Source organism: Muntiacus reevesi, chromosome 2, assembly GCF_963930625.1.
Source record: "Muntiacus reevesi chromosome 2, mMunRee1.1, whole genome shotgun sequence".
In the NCBI taxonomy this organism is placed as follows: Eukaryota; Metazoa; Chordata; class Mammalia; order Artiodactyla; family Cervidae; genus Muntiacus; species Muntiacus reevesi.
This window is the reverse complement of record NC_089250.1, coordinates 114,817,854-114,831,355: the sequence shown is the minus strand read 5'-3', so window position 1 is coordinate 114,831,355 and position 13,502 is coordinate 114,817,854.

Sequence of the window (13,502 nt, the reverse complement as noted above, 5' to 3'; positions counted from 1 at the left end):
AGAGTGACACTCAAAAGTCATAAGGGAAATAATTCACTAAATCTCACTTCATAGAAAAATTTTGTGCATTAGGGGAAAAACACAAAGATAAAGCATAAGTGACAAATGGAAAATATTTGCAATGTCAAATTTAATGAACTAGAGATCAATAAGAGAGCAGCAAAACCCCAGAGGTAAATGGACAAAATATAGGAACAGGAATAAACAGATATAATTAAAGTAATGGAATAAATCACCAGAAATGAATGTTGCTCAGCTGTACACATTTCAAGAAATAACTTTAAAAAATGCAATATTGTATCTTGGCAAAGAAATGACTGGAGGGTGGGGTGGGGAAATATTCTTAAAATCCAAAGCTGGTAAATGTGTATAAGAAAGTTTCCAATTACAGTCCGTGTGACTTATTTACAAACTCACAAGAGGGTACTTGGTTCATTTGTTCTTAAAATTTAAATGCCATGTTTGTCTGGTTTGACCTTTGGGTCAGAGGTGCCATCGAGACAGGGAGGGAGTGGTCAGGTGGCCATGCCCCATCCTGAGGAGGACCAGGAAGGCAAGGTTGGTGTGTGCTGAATGGGTCATGGTGGTGGTGGTAGGATGGGCATGTGACTTTCTTGGGAAACCCAAGTCTATTCCTCGCTACCTAAGAGCAGGGCCCTCTCCTATTGCCAAGGTTGAGGGGGCTACCTCTAGGGTGTTTTGTGGAGTCCCAACAGGGTGGCCCTGGGATGCTGGGGGCTGGAAGGACCCCTGTCCTCCACAAATCAAGGCTGCAACTGCTGAGGCATTTGTGTAGCCTAAGAGGACTCTTCAGACCCCCAAGTTACAGAGGAGGAAACTGAGGCTCAGGAGGGTGGGGCACCTCTGAGGATCTTCCCTCCATAAAGAGCTGACCCTGTCCCCAGGCTGGATGGGAAGCACAGGTGTGGTGGCTGAGTCCCCTTCACTTCATTGCAAGAAGCGGCTGGATCATGTCCCACCCAGCACTGGGCCTCACCCTGCTGCTCTGGAGGGTATGAGGACCCTCCTAGCTGTATGTACTCCCCAGTAAGAGGGACAGCCCTGGGCCCCTGGGGAGGAGTAGGGAAGCCCCTTTCACTTATCACCAGACCCTGAGGGGTACCCCACCTCCAGGGTCCCTGACCCCAAACACTGGTGCACATCTCCCTCCTCCTGGCAGGAGGTTGGGTGCAGTGGTGTAGGAGCCTCTTGATATTTGTGGGTGACATAAAGCTGGTTGGCTTGTTCTCTTGGGCTGAGGATCTCCTAGACATTTCCAGGGGGCAGCCCTGGCCAGGCTGACAGTGCCGTCTCCCCATCACCTCCCCCAGGGCTGCTTCCCTCCCAAGAGGCAGGTCCCTCCACCTCCCTCCACTCAGCTCTGAATAGCAGTGACCCCTCCTGTTGCCAAGATTGAGGGTCCTACCTGGGAACTTTATCTCCCCCCCAAAAAAATGTGGTGCGGGGGGGGGGTGGCGAGAAGGAAAGGAGAATGATCACCTTTAATTAGCTCTGATTTTGACACCAAATATTCCAAAGTCATGAGTTCTACGGTATCTCACTGGTTTCTATCTTATTTCTGTTTCTCTGCTTATGTTTCATTTTCCATTTGTAACTTTCTGAGCTACAGGTAGATTCCAGTGGCTTCTAGATCCAAAATTTACCCCAGAGGCAGTTCTACAATTTCCATATGGTTTTCTGCTTCAAATTTTCCACTTGTTTCTAGTTTCTCTGACAGGCAATTACAGAAGATAATCTCTGTTACTTGTATTTTTCAAAAGATTTTGAGGTTTTTGTTGTAGTCCAAAATGGTGAATTTTAATCTTATGTGGTCACCTGATGTCATTAGCATGTAGATTTGTATCTATTTCAATTCGTTGTTTAAAATTATACAACATGCATTTATATTTTAAATTATGTAAATCAGATACCCGGACGGACAGTAATTTTAAGCTTTCCTTAGGGAAAACTATAGACAAGAGAGAACAGTAATGTGTGAATGCTCAGGCATGACAAACTGTGGTTTCCTCCCTCCCTTCCCTTCCCCTCTTCCTTCCCTCCTGCCTCACTCCCTCTCTCCCGCTCCTAACCATCCCTCCTTTTTTCTATCTCTTTTCCCTTCCCTCCCTCCTATCCACAGAGGGTCTCAAACAGACTTATACCAAGATATAACAAGATATTTAAATTAAAAAAGTTAAAGAGAATTTTAAAGGCAGCAAGAGAAGAACCGATTCACATATAAGGAAACCCTCGTAAGACTGTCAGCCGATTTTTCTGCAGAAAGTTTGCAGGCCAGATGGGAGCTCTTGTAACTTTATATATATATGTATATATAAAGCAAATAATTAAGAAATGGGCAGAAGACCTGAATAGATATTTTTTCTAAAGAAAACATTCAGATGGCCAACAGTCACATGAAAAGATGCTCAACATCACTGAATATCAGGAGATGCAAATCATAACCACAATGAGATATTACCTCAAACCTGTCATAATGGCTGTAATCAAAAAGAGAATAAATAGGGAGTTACCTGGTGGTCTAGTGGTTAGGACTGTTATTCCCATCTCTTAAGAATTTCCATAATTTGTTGTGATCCACAGAGTCAAAGTCTTTAGAGTAGTCAGTGAAGCAGAAGTAGACGTTTTTCTGGAATTCCCTTGTTTTCTCCATGATCCATGTTGGCAATTTAATCTCTGGTTCTTCTGCCTCTTGGAAACCAGCTTGTATGTCCAGAAGTTCTCAGTTCATGCTGCTGAAGCCTAGCTTGAAGGATTTGAGCATAATCTTGCTGGCATGTGAAATGAGCACAATTGCATGGTAGTTTCAACATTCTTTGACATCGGAATGAAAACTGACTATACAAAAAAGGTCTTAATGACCCAGATAACCATGATGGGGTGGTCACTCACTTAGAGCCAGAGATCCTTGAATGTGAACATAAGTGGGCCTTAGGAAGAATTACTATGAAAAAAACTAGTGGAGGTGACAGAATTCTAGCTGAGCTATTTCAAATCCTAAAAGATGACGTTGTTAAAGTGCAGCACTCAATACGTCAGCAAATTTGGAAAACTCAGCAGTGGTCACAGAACCAGAAAAGGTCAGTTTTCATTCCAATCCCAAAGCAAGGCAGTGCCAAAGAACTACCATATGATCCAGCAATTCCACTCCTGGGTATTTACCTGAAGAAAATAAAAACACTAATTCAAAAAGATATATGCACCTTAATGTTCAGAGCTGGGGCTTCCCAGGTGGTGCTAGTGGTAAAGAACCCGCCTGCCAATGCAGGAGACATAAAAGATGAGGGTTCAACCCCTGGGACTGGAAGATCCCTTTGAGGAGGAAATGGCAACCCACTCCAGTATGCCTGCTGGGAGAATCCCATGGACAGAGGAGCCTGGTGGGCTACAGTCCATAGGGTCACAAAAAGTCAGACACAACTTAAGCAACTTAGCACGCTAGCATGCACGTTCACAGCTGCATTATTTACAATAGCGAAGATATGGGGCAAGCTAAGTGTCCATCAACAGATGAATGGACAAAGAAGATGTATATATTTTATGAAATGTGAAGTGTTAGTTGTGCCCGACTCTTTGTGACCCCATGGACTGCAGCCCACCAGACTCCTCTGTCCATGGAATTTTCCAGGTAAGAATACTGGAGTGGGTAGCTATTTCCTTCTCCAGGGGATCTTTCCAACCTAAGGATCGAACCCGGGTCTCCTGCACTTCAGGCAGATTCTTTACTGACTGAGATTATTCAATCATAAAAAGAATGGAATTCTGCCATTTGCAACAACATGGATGGACCTGAAGAGTATTAAGCTTAATGAAACAAAGACAAATACTGTATGTCATCACTCATATTTGATATCAAATAAAATGTATCACAAGAAGGAAACAGACTTATAGAGAACAAACTAGTGGTTATCATAGTAGGGAAGTGGGGAGGGGCAAGAGATTAAGAGGTAGAAACTATGTTTCAATAGGTGACAAGGGAATATAGTACAACACAGGGAATATAGCCAATATTTATATTAATTTTAAATGGAGTATAATCTATAAAGTATTGAATCACTGTTATATACCTGAAGCTGATATAATATTATAGATCAACTCTAGTTTAACTTAAAAAACCACAGAGATTCTAGATTTGGGTCATGCATCTAATGATCCAAATGGAGCATTTGTCAGGGAGGACATGTTCGCTGAGCCCTGGACCCGTTTCTTCCCTCACTTCTCCCCTCCTTGCCTGCCAGGCATTCTCTGCTCCTCCTCTTCTCCCACACCATCCGGTGAATGCACATGTGGAGTTCATGGCAGCAGGATGTTCTCTTCTTTTCCTCCAGGAAGCCAGGGTGGACTCTTGAGCTAGCTTCTCATCAAGGGGTCATTGTTCTCTGGGTCCTCCCTTAGGAGCTGGGTCTTCCCTGCATACCCTCAAGCAGAAAGTAGAAATGGATTACCTCTTGGCTTTGTGACCCTGCACTTGGCCTTGCTAATCTAAATCCCCAAATTACCCCAAGTCCCAATGTAAAAATTCACCTTGTCCAAATGTATTTTTGAATTGGCTCTATTTGTTTTTAGTTTAAGAACTCTTTTTACATAAGGTATTTTTTTCCTTCATACTGCATCTCCGTAGTATTATAAACAAAGTTATGGATAGTATTTAGTAGGTAGTGGTTTTTAAAATGATTCCCATTATATTTTAATGTCTAGAAAATGTGATGAGTTAAATTTAAGTTGATGATGTAATTCACTATTTCTTAACTATTATCTGGGAGAAGTTCAACCACCAAAGACATTAGACATATCGGAACACTTTTCTCTGTGAAGCTTCTGTGTTGCTGGGTGGTGAGAGAACAGCGGAGGTTATGTCATGGCATCAGGGGCTCCTGGTGGTCTGTCTGGATCTGGCAGGGTTGCTGCCCCTTGGTTGTCACCAGGGCTGGACTGAGTTCAGTTACTTAGGCCTGCACAAGGTGCATACAGGTTGGGATTCTCACCTCTCCAGGGCTTCTGGGCCAGGGAGGCCTTCAGGGTTTTCATCTAGAGTGAAGAGCCTCTCCTGATGGCACCACTGGCTGTGTACCTGCTGAAGGCCTAGGAGCAGCCTGAGTCAAGATCTGGAGCAGCAGCCCTGGGACTGGAGATTGGGACATAAGTCGCTGTGCCCAGTAGTCTGGCTGACCCAGGATCAAACATGTCCAGGGGTGGATGTGGATTCTAGGCAAAGAGCGAGGCCGGAGCTTTTGGCTGATACAGTGAGCAGTCCTGGGACCTGAGGCTTGGATAAGGTCTATCTATCAAATCACTCTGGTAGTGACTTGATCAGTTCAGTTCAGTTCATTTCAGTCGCTCAGTTGTGTCCGACTCTTTGCGACCCCATGAATTGCAGCATGCCAGGCCTCCCTGTCCATCACCAACTCCCGGAGTTTACTCAAACTCATGCCCATCGAGTCAGTGATGCCATCCAGCCATCTCATCCTCTGTTAACCCCTTCTCCTCCTGCCCCCAATCCCTCCCAGCATCAGGGTCTTTTCCAATGAGTCAGCTCTTCACATGAGGTGGCCAAAGTATTGGAATTTCAGCTTCAGCATCAGTCTTTCCAATGAACACCTTTGACTGATATCCTTTAGGATGGACTGGTTGGACCTCCTTGCAGTCCAATGGAATTTCAAGAGTCTTCTCCAACACCATAGTTCAAAAGCATTAATTTTTCGGTGCTCAGCTTTCTTCACAGTCCAACTCTCACATCCATACATGACCACTGGAAAAACCATAGCCTTGACCAGACTGACCTTTGTTGGCAAAGTAATGTCTCTGCTTTTTTTTTTTTTTTTTTTTTTTTTTTTAATATTATTTTATTAGTTGGAGGCCAATCACCTCACAACATTTCAGTGGGTTTTGCCATACATTGACATGAATCAGCCATACAGTTACATGTATTCCCCATCCCGATCCCCCCTCCCACCTCCCTCCCCACCCGACTCCTCAGGGTCCTCCCAGTGCACCAGGCCCGAGCACCTGACTCATGTATCCCACCTGGGCTGGTGGTCCGTTTCACCATAGATAATATACATGCTGTTCTTTCAAAACATCCCACCCTCACGTTCTCCCCCAGAGTTCAAAAGTCTGTTCTGTATTTCTGTGTCTCTTTTTCTGTTTTGCATATAGGGTTATCGCCACCATCTATCTAAATTCCGTATATATGTGTTAGTATACTGTAATGTTCTTTATCTTTCTGACTTACTTCACTCTGTATAATGGGCTCCAGTTTCATCCATCTCATTAGAACTGATTCAAATGAATTCTTTTTAACGGCTGAGTAATATTCCATGGTGTATATGTACCACAGCTTCCTTATCCATTCATCTGCTGATGGGCATCTAGGTTGCTTCCATGTCCTGGCTATTATAAACAGTGCTGCGATGAACATTGGGGTGCATGTGTCTCTTTCAGATCTGGATTCCTCAGTGTGTATGCCCAGAAGTGGTATTGCTGGGTCATATGGCAGTTCTATTTCCAGTTTTTTAAGAAATCTCCACACTGTTCTCCATAGTGGCTGTACTAGTTTGCATTCCCACCAACAGTGTAAGAGGGTTCCCTTTTCTCCACACCCTCTCCAGCATTTATTGCTTGTAGACTTTTGGATAGCAGCCATCCTGACTGGCGTGTAATGGTACCTCATTGTGGTTTTGATTTGCATTTCTCTGATGATGAGTGATGTTGAGCATCTTTTCATGTGTTTGTTAGCCATCTGTATGTCTTCTTTGGAGAAATGTCTGTTTAGTTCTTTGGCCCATTTTTTGATTGGGTCGTTTATTTTTCTGGAATTGAGCTTCAGGAGTTGCTTGTATATTTTTGAGATTAATCCTTTGTCTGTTTCCTCATTTGTTATTATTTTCTCCCAATCTGAGGGCTGTCTTTTCACCTTACTTATAGTTTCCTTTGTTGTGCAAAAGCTTTTAATTTTCATTAAGTCCCATTTGTTTATTTTTGCTTTTATTTCCAATATTCTGGGAGGTGGGTCATAGAAGATCTTGCTGTGATTTATGTCGGAGAGTGTTTTGCCTATGTTCTCCTCTAGGAGTTTTATAGTTTCTGGTCTTACATTTAGATCTTTAATCCATTTTGAGTTTATTTATGTCTCTGCTTTTTAACATGCTATCTAGGTTGGTCATAACTTTCCTTCCAAGGAGTAAGCGTCTTTTAATTTCATGGTTGCAATCACCATCTGCAGTGATTTTGGAGCCCCCAAAAATAAAGTCTGATACTGTTTCCACTGTCTCTCAGTCTATTTCCCATGAGGTGATGGGACCAGATGCCATGATCTTCATTTTCTGAATGTTAAGCTTTAAGCCAACTTTTTCACTCTCCTCTTTCACTTTCATCAAGAGGCTTTTTAGTTCCTCTTCACTCTCTGCCATAAGGGTGGTGTCATCTGCATATCTGAGGTTATTGATATTTCTCCCGGCAATCTTGATTCCAGCTTATGCTTCTTCCAGCCCAGTGTTTCTCATGATGTACTCTGCATATAAGTTAAATTGAACTGATCAAGTCACTACCAGAGTGACTGTCCAAGAGGAGTCCATCCAGAGCCTAAGCCAAGGCTGTGGGCAAAAGATGCACTGGATCTTCAGGGAAGCTTTGCCCAAGTTTCCGTCAGATCAAATAGGAAGAAGTTCAAACCTGACTCTAGAATCTGCAGACCGTGCTACTTCTGGTAAGTTATAGAACCTCACTGAGACTCGGTTCCTCTGTTATACAAGGGAGTAAAGAGGGGCCCTGGGAAGGATATGGTGGATGTAAAGAAACCTAACAGGTGCTCAGGAGTGGACACTGATTCACATCCGCCTTCTCCAGGGCACAGCATTGAGCCAGCCTCTGTGGAAATAGGGATGGAACGTCCAAGGGTGAAGACTATCAGGCTAGGTCAGAGGGAAAGAAGGGAGGATCCTCATGGTAGAGCCAGGAGAGTGAGAGGATTAAGTCAGGACCTATCAAGGCCCCTGATATAAAACAGCCCTCCGTGAAGGTGGAATGAGTGAACAGGGAAAGTGTGATGTGTGGTTTGTTTTCAGACCGTCTCATTTGACTGCAATTTTTCCTGCAACCACCAGAGGGCAGAGCTGACCCACACATTTCCTGTGGGATAGCCGTGGGCTATATGTTGTCACCCTGCTTATTTAACTTATATGCAGCGTACATCATGAGAAATGCGGGACTGGATGAAGCACAAGCTGGAATCAAGACTGCAGGAGAAATATCAATAATCTCAGATATGCAGGTACAGCAGAAAGAGAAGAACTAAAGAGTTCCTTGATGAAAGTGAAAGAGAAGAGTGAAAAAGTTGGCTTAAAACTCAACATTCAGAAAACTAAGATTATGGCATCTGGTCCCATCACTTCATGGCAAATAGATGCGGAGAGTGTGGAAATAGTGAGAGACTATTTTTGGGAGCTCCAAAATCATGGCAGTTGGTGATTGCAGCCATGAAATTAAAAGACGCTTACTCCTTGGAAGAAAAGTTATGACCAACCTAGACAGAATATTGAAAAGCAGAGACATTACTTTGCCAACAAAGGTCCGTCTGGTCAAGGCTATGGTTTTTCCAGTGGTCATGTATGGATGTGAGAGTTGGACCATAAAGAAAGGCGAGCACCGAAGAATCGATGCTTTTGAACTGTGGTGTTGGAGAAGACTCTTGAGAGTCCCTTGAACAGCAAGGAGATCCAACCAGTCCATCCTAAAGGAGATCAGTCCTGGATATTCACTGGAAGGATTGATGCTGAAGCTGAAACTCCAATACCTTGGCCACTTGATGGGAAGAACTGACTCATTAGAAAAGACCCTGATGCTGGAAAAGATTGATGGTGGGAGGAGAAGGGGACCACAGAGGATGAGATGGTTGGATGGCATCACTGACTCGATGGACATGAGTTGTAGTAAGCTCTGGGAGTTGATGATGGACAGGGAAGCCTGGCATGCTGTGGATCATGGGGTCCCAGACAGTCAGACACGACTGAGCGTCTGAACTGGACTGAGCCGTGGGCTCCCTCTTGTGAGTTCTACTGGGAATGATGAGCCTTAAGGCTCAGGGATCACCTCCTGCCTCTGTAGGTACAGAAGCCATTCACAAGCCCTGAGAAGTCAAAACCCTTTTCTTAACATTCCATCTCTAGAGCAAACCTTTTTCCCCAGGGGGAGGGATTATGCATACGAGAGACTGACCCTTAGGTTCCTCAGAAAACCATATGGCACACACAAGCCATCCAACTTTCGTGTCTGCTCTTCAGTGGACCTTAGAAGGCACAGGGAATGCCTGATGAAAGACATTGAAGGCCCTGCCCCAGGTGCCATCATCCCCCACCCTGCAGCAAGCCAGGCTGCAGGGGCACAGCTGGGAACCAGGGAGCTTCCTGATAAGGAGCTCCCCAGGGTTGTAAGACTCGGGCACAAGCAGGAGAGAGTTTGTGGCACTGTGTCCTGCCACGCCCTGACCTTTCATTACATGCACCAACCTCGGTCTCCTTTCCTCCTTGCTACTGCTGCTGCTGCTGCTAAATCACTTCAGTCGTGTCCGACTCTGTGCGACCCCATAGATGTAAGCCCACCAGGCTCCGCTGCCCCGGGATTCTCCAGGCAAGAACACTGGAGTGGGTTGCCATTTTCTTCTCCAATGCATGAAAGTGAAAAGTGAAAGTGAAGTCATTCAGTCGTGTCCGACTCTTAGTGACCCCATAGACTGCAGCCTATCAGGCTCCTCTGTCCATGGGATTTTTCCAGGCAAGAGTACTGGAGTGGATTGCCATTGCCTTCTTTGCCTTCCCTCCTTGGGCCCCTCTATTCCTCTCATATGTGTCTCCCAATCCAGCCCACTCTCCTCGATTCTCTGGGGCTGTGGAACAATGCTTTGCTGGTCATTCAGTTTCCTCTACATCTATGGTGTGGCTTGCATCCTTGTGGGTATCTAATTAGTTCGCTGTTCCCTTCCCTGGTTCATGTTTATCCTAGACACTTATCCTCAGCCTATTCTTACGCACTTCTTGGGCAGAGGCTCTTTCTCCTCCTCCCTGTTGGCCTTTGGACCAATTAGCATCTCATGCAGAATCTTTGTGTGTCCTATGGATGTCTGTAGAGCTGTGGGCAGACAGAGCCATGGCAGAGGGCACAGCCCCAGGACAGGACCGCTGGGCTGCTGAGACAAGGCTCTTTTATGGAAGCAGACATGGCCGGTGGCCCTTCAGGGGCCTACCGTAGTTGAATTCCTGAAGGCCCTGCCTCTCTGAATGTCTCTGCAGACCTGGCTCCTGGCCTTGGGCAGTGTGGGGGCCATGGCCAGCGTGTGCCCTCTGGTCTTGAGTTGGGATATAGCCATGTAGCTATCCACTCTACCCATTCCAGTATTCTTGCCTGGAGAATCCCATGGACAGAGGAGACAGATGGGCTACAGTCCATGGGGTCGCAAAAGAGTCCAACATGACTGAGCGACTAAGAGAAATACTTTCACTTTCATGTAGCTTAAGGGAGTCCCAGCTCTGTCAGAGGATGGGGCTATGCTCAATTTGCAGCAGGTTGAGTTCCTCTGGCTCAGGTCATATATGAAGCACAAATTCAGTTTTTTACATGTATGCTTGTCATAATTTTCATATTAACACCATCTCCTGGTAAATGAAAATGTGTTTGGTTGAAGCTGTTTCAGATACATAGTGATTGGAATCTGGAGTCTTTACTTGTTCCTGGTCAGCTTCTCCTGGGGCAGTGAATAACAACCCTGCAGACCCTCCGGTATGTGGGATGGAGGGATCGGAGGCAGCAGCAACAAAGTAGAGGGTAGTTTCAGAAGATTGTAGATTTAGGAGTGATGTAGAGGCCAGGGAAGCCCTGTTTGCCCCTCAGAGGGTTAGTCTGGGCTAGACACTGGGCTAGTATGTGAGGGGCTGGTCCCTGCTCCCTACAGATGTGGGACACTCCACCGAGGATCAGATTTTCCCCACATCAGTCCCCCTGCCAGGACCACTATCTGAATGGTTGTCTCATCATCTCTTCAGCTCAGTGCGGTGGGGTAACCTGTGGTCTGACTGTCTGCCTGGATGCTGTGAGAAAGCAGGGTAGGAGATGCTGAGACCTCCTTCTCAGCCCCATTCTTGAGCTAATTTAAGCTGAAAGCCCCAGAGAACGTCCCCTCTTGAACATTCAAGTCTTCTAGAAAATGAAGCCCAGACCATAGCCAATCTTAGGCCCACATCTTGGCCTAAGGAGACATCCTAGTGACCACATCCCAGGTCACTAGGACAAGCATTGCAGGACCTTTGTGCCCAGAGGCTTTGGGCTCTTCTGAAATGTTTTCTAAAGTCTGGGATGAAATGTACTGAGATATTCTTGCTGTAATCTGAGGTTAATTAAATACAGGAGGGCTCACAGAAGGGCACTGCACATGGGAGAGTAGACCATGTGGAAGGACCCAAGAGAACAAGCCTCTTTGGAGAGCTCTGTGCAGACTCATACTGCTGACTCCATGGTGTTCTGGGGCCAGGCTCCCATGTGGAGGCCAAGGCTGACACAGGAGGGTCACTTGTGTATCAGGATGTGGGCTCCAAGGTTCTCTGAGGGACAGTGGGGGCCTGGATGAATGTGATAAATGAACATAATGAATGTGGGGGGAGGCATGGGGAGATACATGATGGGAAAAGTCCCTTCGACTCCAATACAGACATGAGGCTGGAATCAGCCAGATCAGAAGCTGGTGGTTCCGCGAATCAGGGGGAAAAGAGAACTCCATGTTGTCCTGAGTTTGGGATTCCTCCCGGAACCACTGTAACCGTTTAGAGCACAGGCTAATGTGCATGTTTGATTCTGATGACGAGGGCCTCCTTGATCCTGGGATAAATTAAAGCGCTGTCTGTGAAGAAGCTTGCAGGCTGTTGAAAGTCCTCTCCCTGTCACAGAATAGGTGGGAGACAGTCTCTCTAACTCCCTGAGGCTGGGATCCAGGGGCAGCCCATCCTGTGTCCTTCCTGGGGAGGTGAACCCCAGCCTGCTTGCTGCTAGTCCCTCCATCCACCTGTCCTACCCTGTAGGCTGTGTTCAGCTTGCCTCCAGCAGGCAGTCACATGTAAATAAGCATCAGAACCTGAGCTCTGACTGCTGTCTCCTCTCTGGGCTGAGCATGTTTGCCTTGCAAGGTGTCTGAAGTCCACTGCCCCAGAAAAAGGGACACTTCGACTCTGTGAGAAACCTCTGTACATGGTCAACATCTCTGCTTTGATGGACACTCGTCCTCTGGGAGATTGGTCAGGCACTCTGGCCACACTCAGTCCTTTCCTTTTCTCTATCCTACTGTATCTTACTTCCCTGCCCACCCTCCCGATGTAGCCACAGGAACTCCCTCGGGAGAGTCACTCTTGTCCAGGTGGAGGCAAGGCATGAAACAAGCCCTGAGCATTCTCACCCGTGGCTCCTGGGTATCCCCTGCCACTTCAGGAGAACTAGGGGTTGTTTTATTTTTTATTTTTTGGCCACACTGTACAGCATGTGGGATCTTAGTTCCCTGACCAGGGATCAAACCCACACTCCCTGCATTATAAGCATGGGGTCTTAACCACTGGTCCACTGGGGAAGTCCTGGAGTTTGTTTTAAATAGCAGCCTCATTAGTACCCACACACTCTTCTGCTCACCAGCCACATAGAGGTCAGAGCCCAAGATGATTCACTTTGACCACCGTGGGTCCCAAATTAGACCCATGAGGTGACATCAAAACCAAAGGAGATCTCTGTTCAACCTCTGCAGGACCAGGTCCCTGCAGGTAGGGTTGCCAGATAAAATATAAGATGCCCAACTACATCTGAACTTCAGATAACCAATGAGTAATATTGCATACTTACAGTAAAAAGATCATTTGTTCCTTTGTGCACTGTTGGTAGGATTGTAAACTGGTAAACGAGTCTAGTCACTATGGGAAACAGTATGGTGGTTCCTCAAAAATTTTTAAATAGAACTACAGCCATCTCAGTATATATTCAAAGTATATATCTGAGTATATATTCAAAGGAAATGAAAACAAGTTATCAAGAGATGTCTGTATTCTCGTGTTCATTGCAGCATTACTCACAATAGCCAAGTATGAAATAACCTAAATGTCCATTGATACATGAATGGATAAATATGTGGTGTATACATACCATGAAATATTATTCAGCCATGAGAAAAAGGGAATTCTGCCATTTGCAACAACATGGATAGACCTTGAGGACATTATGTTAAGTGAGCTAAGTATTAGTCGCTCAGTTGTGTCCAACTCTTTGTGACCCCAAGGACTGTAGCCTGCCAGGCTCCTCTATCCATGGGATTTCCCTGGCAAGAATACTGGAGTGGGTTGCCATTTCCTTCTCCAGGGGATCTTCCTGACCCAGGGATTGAACCCAGATCTCCTGCTCTGCAGGCAGACTATTTACCATCTGAGTCACCAGGGAAGCCAAGTGAATTAAGTCAGAGACAAATA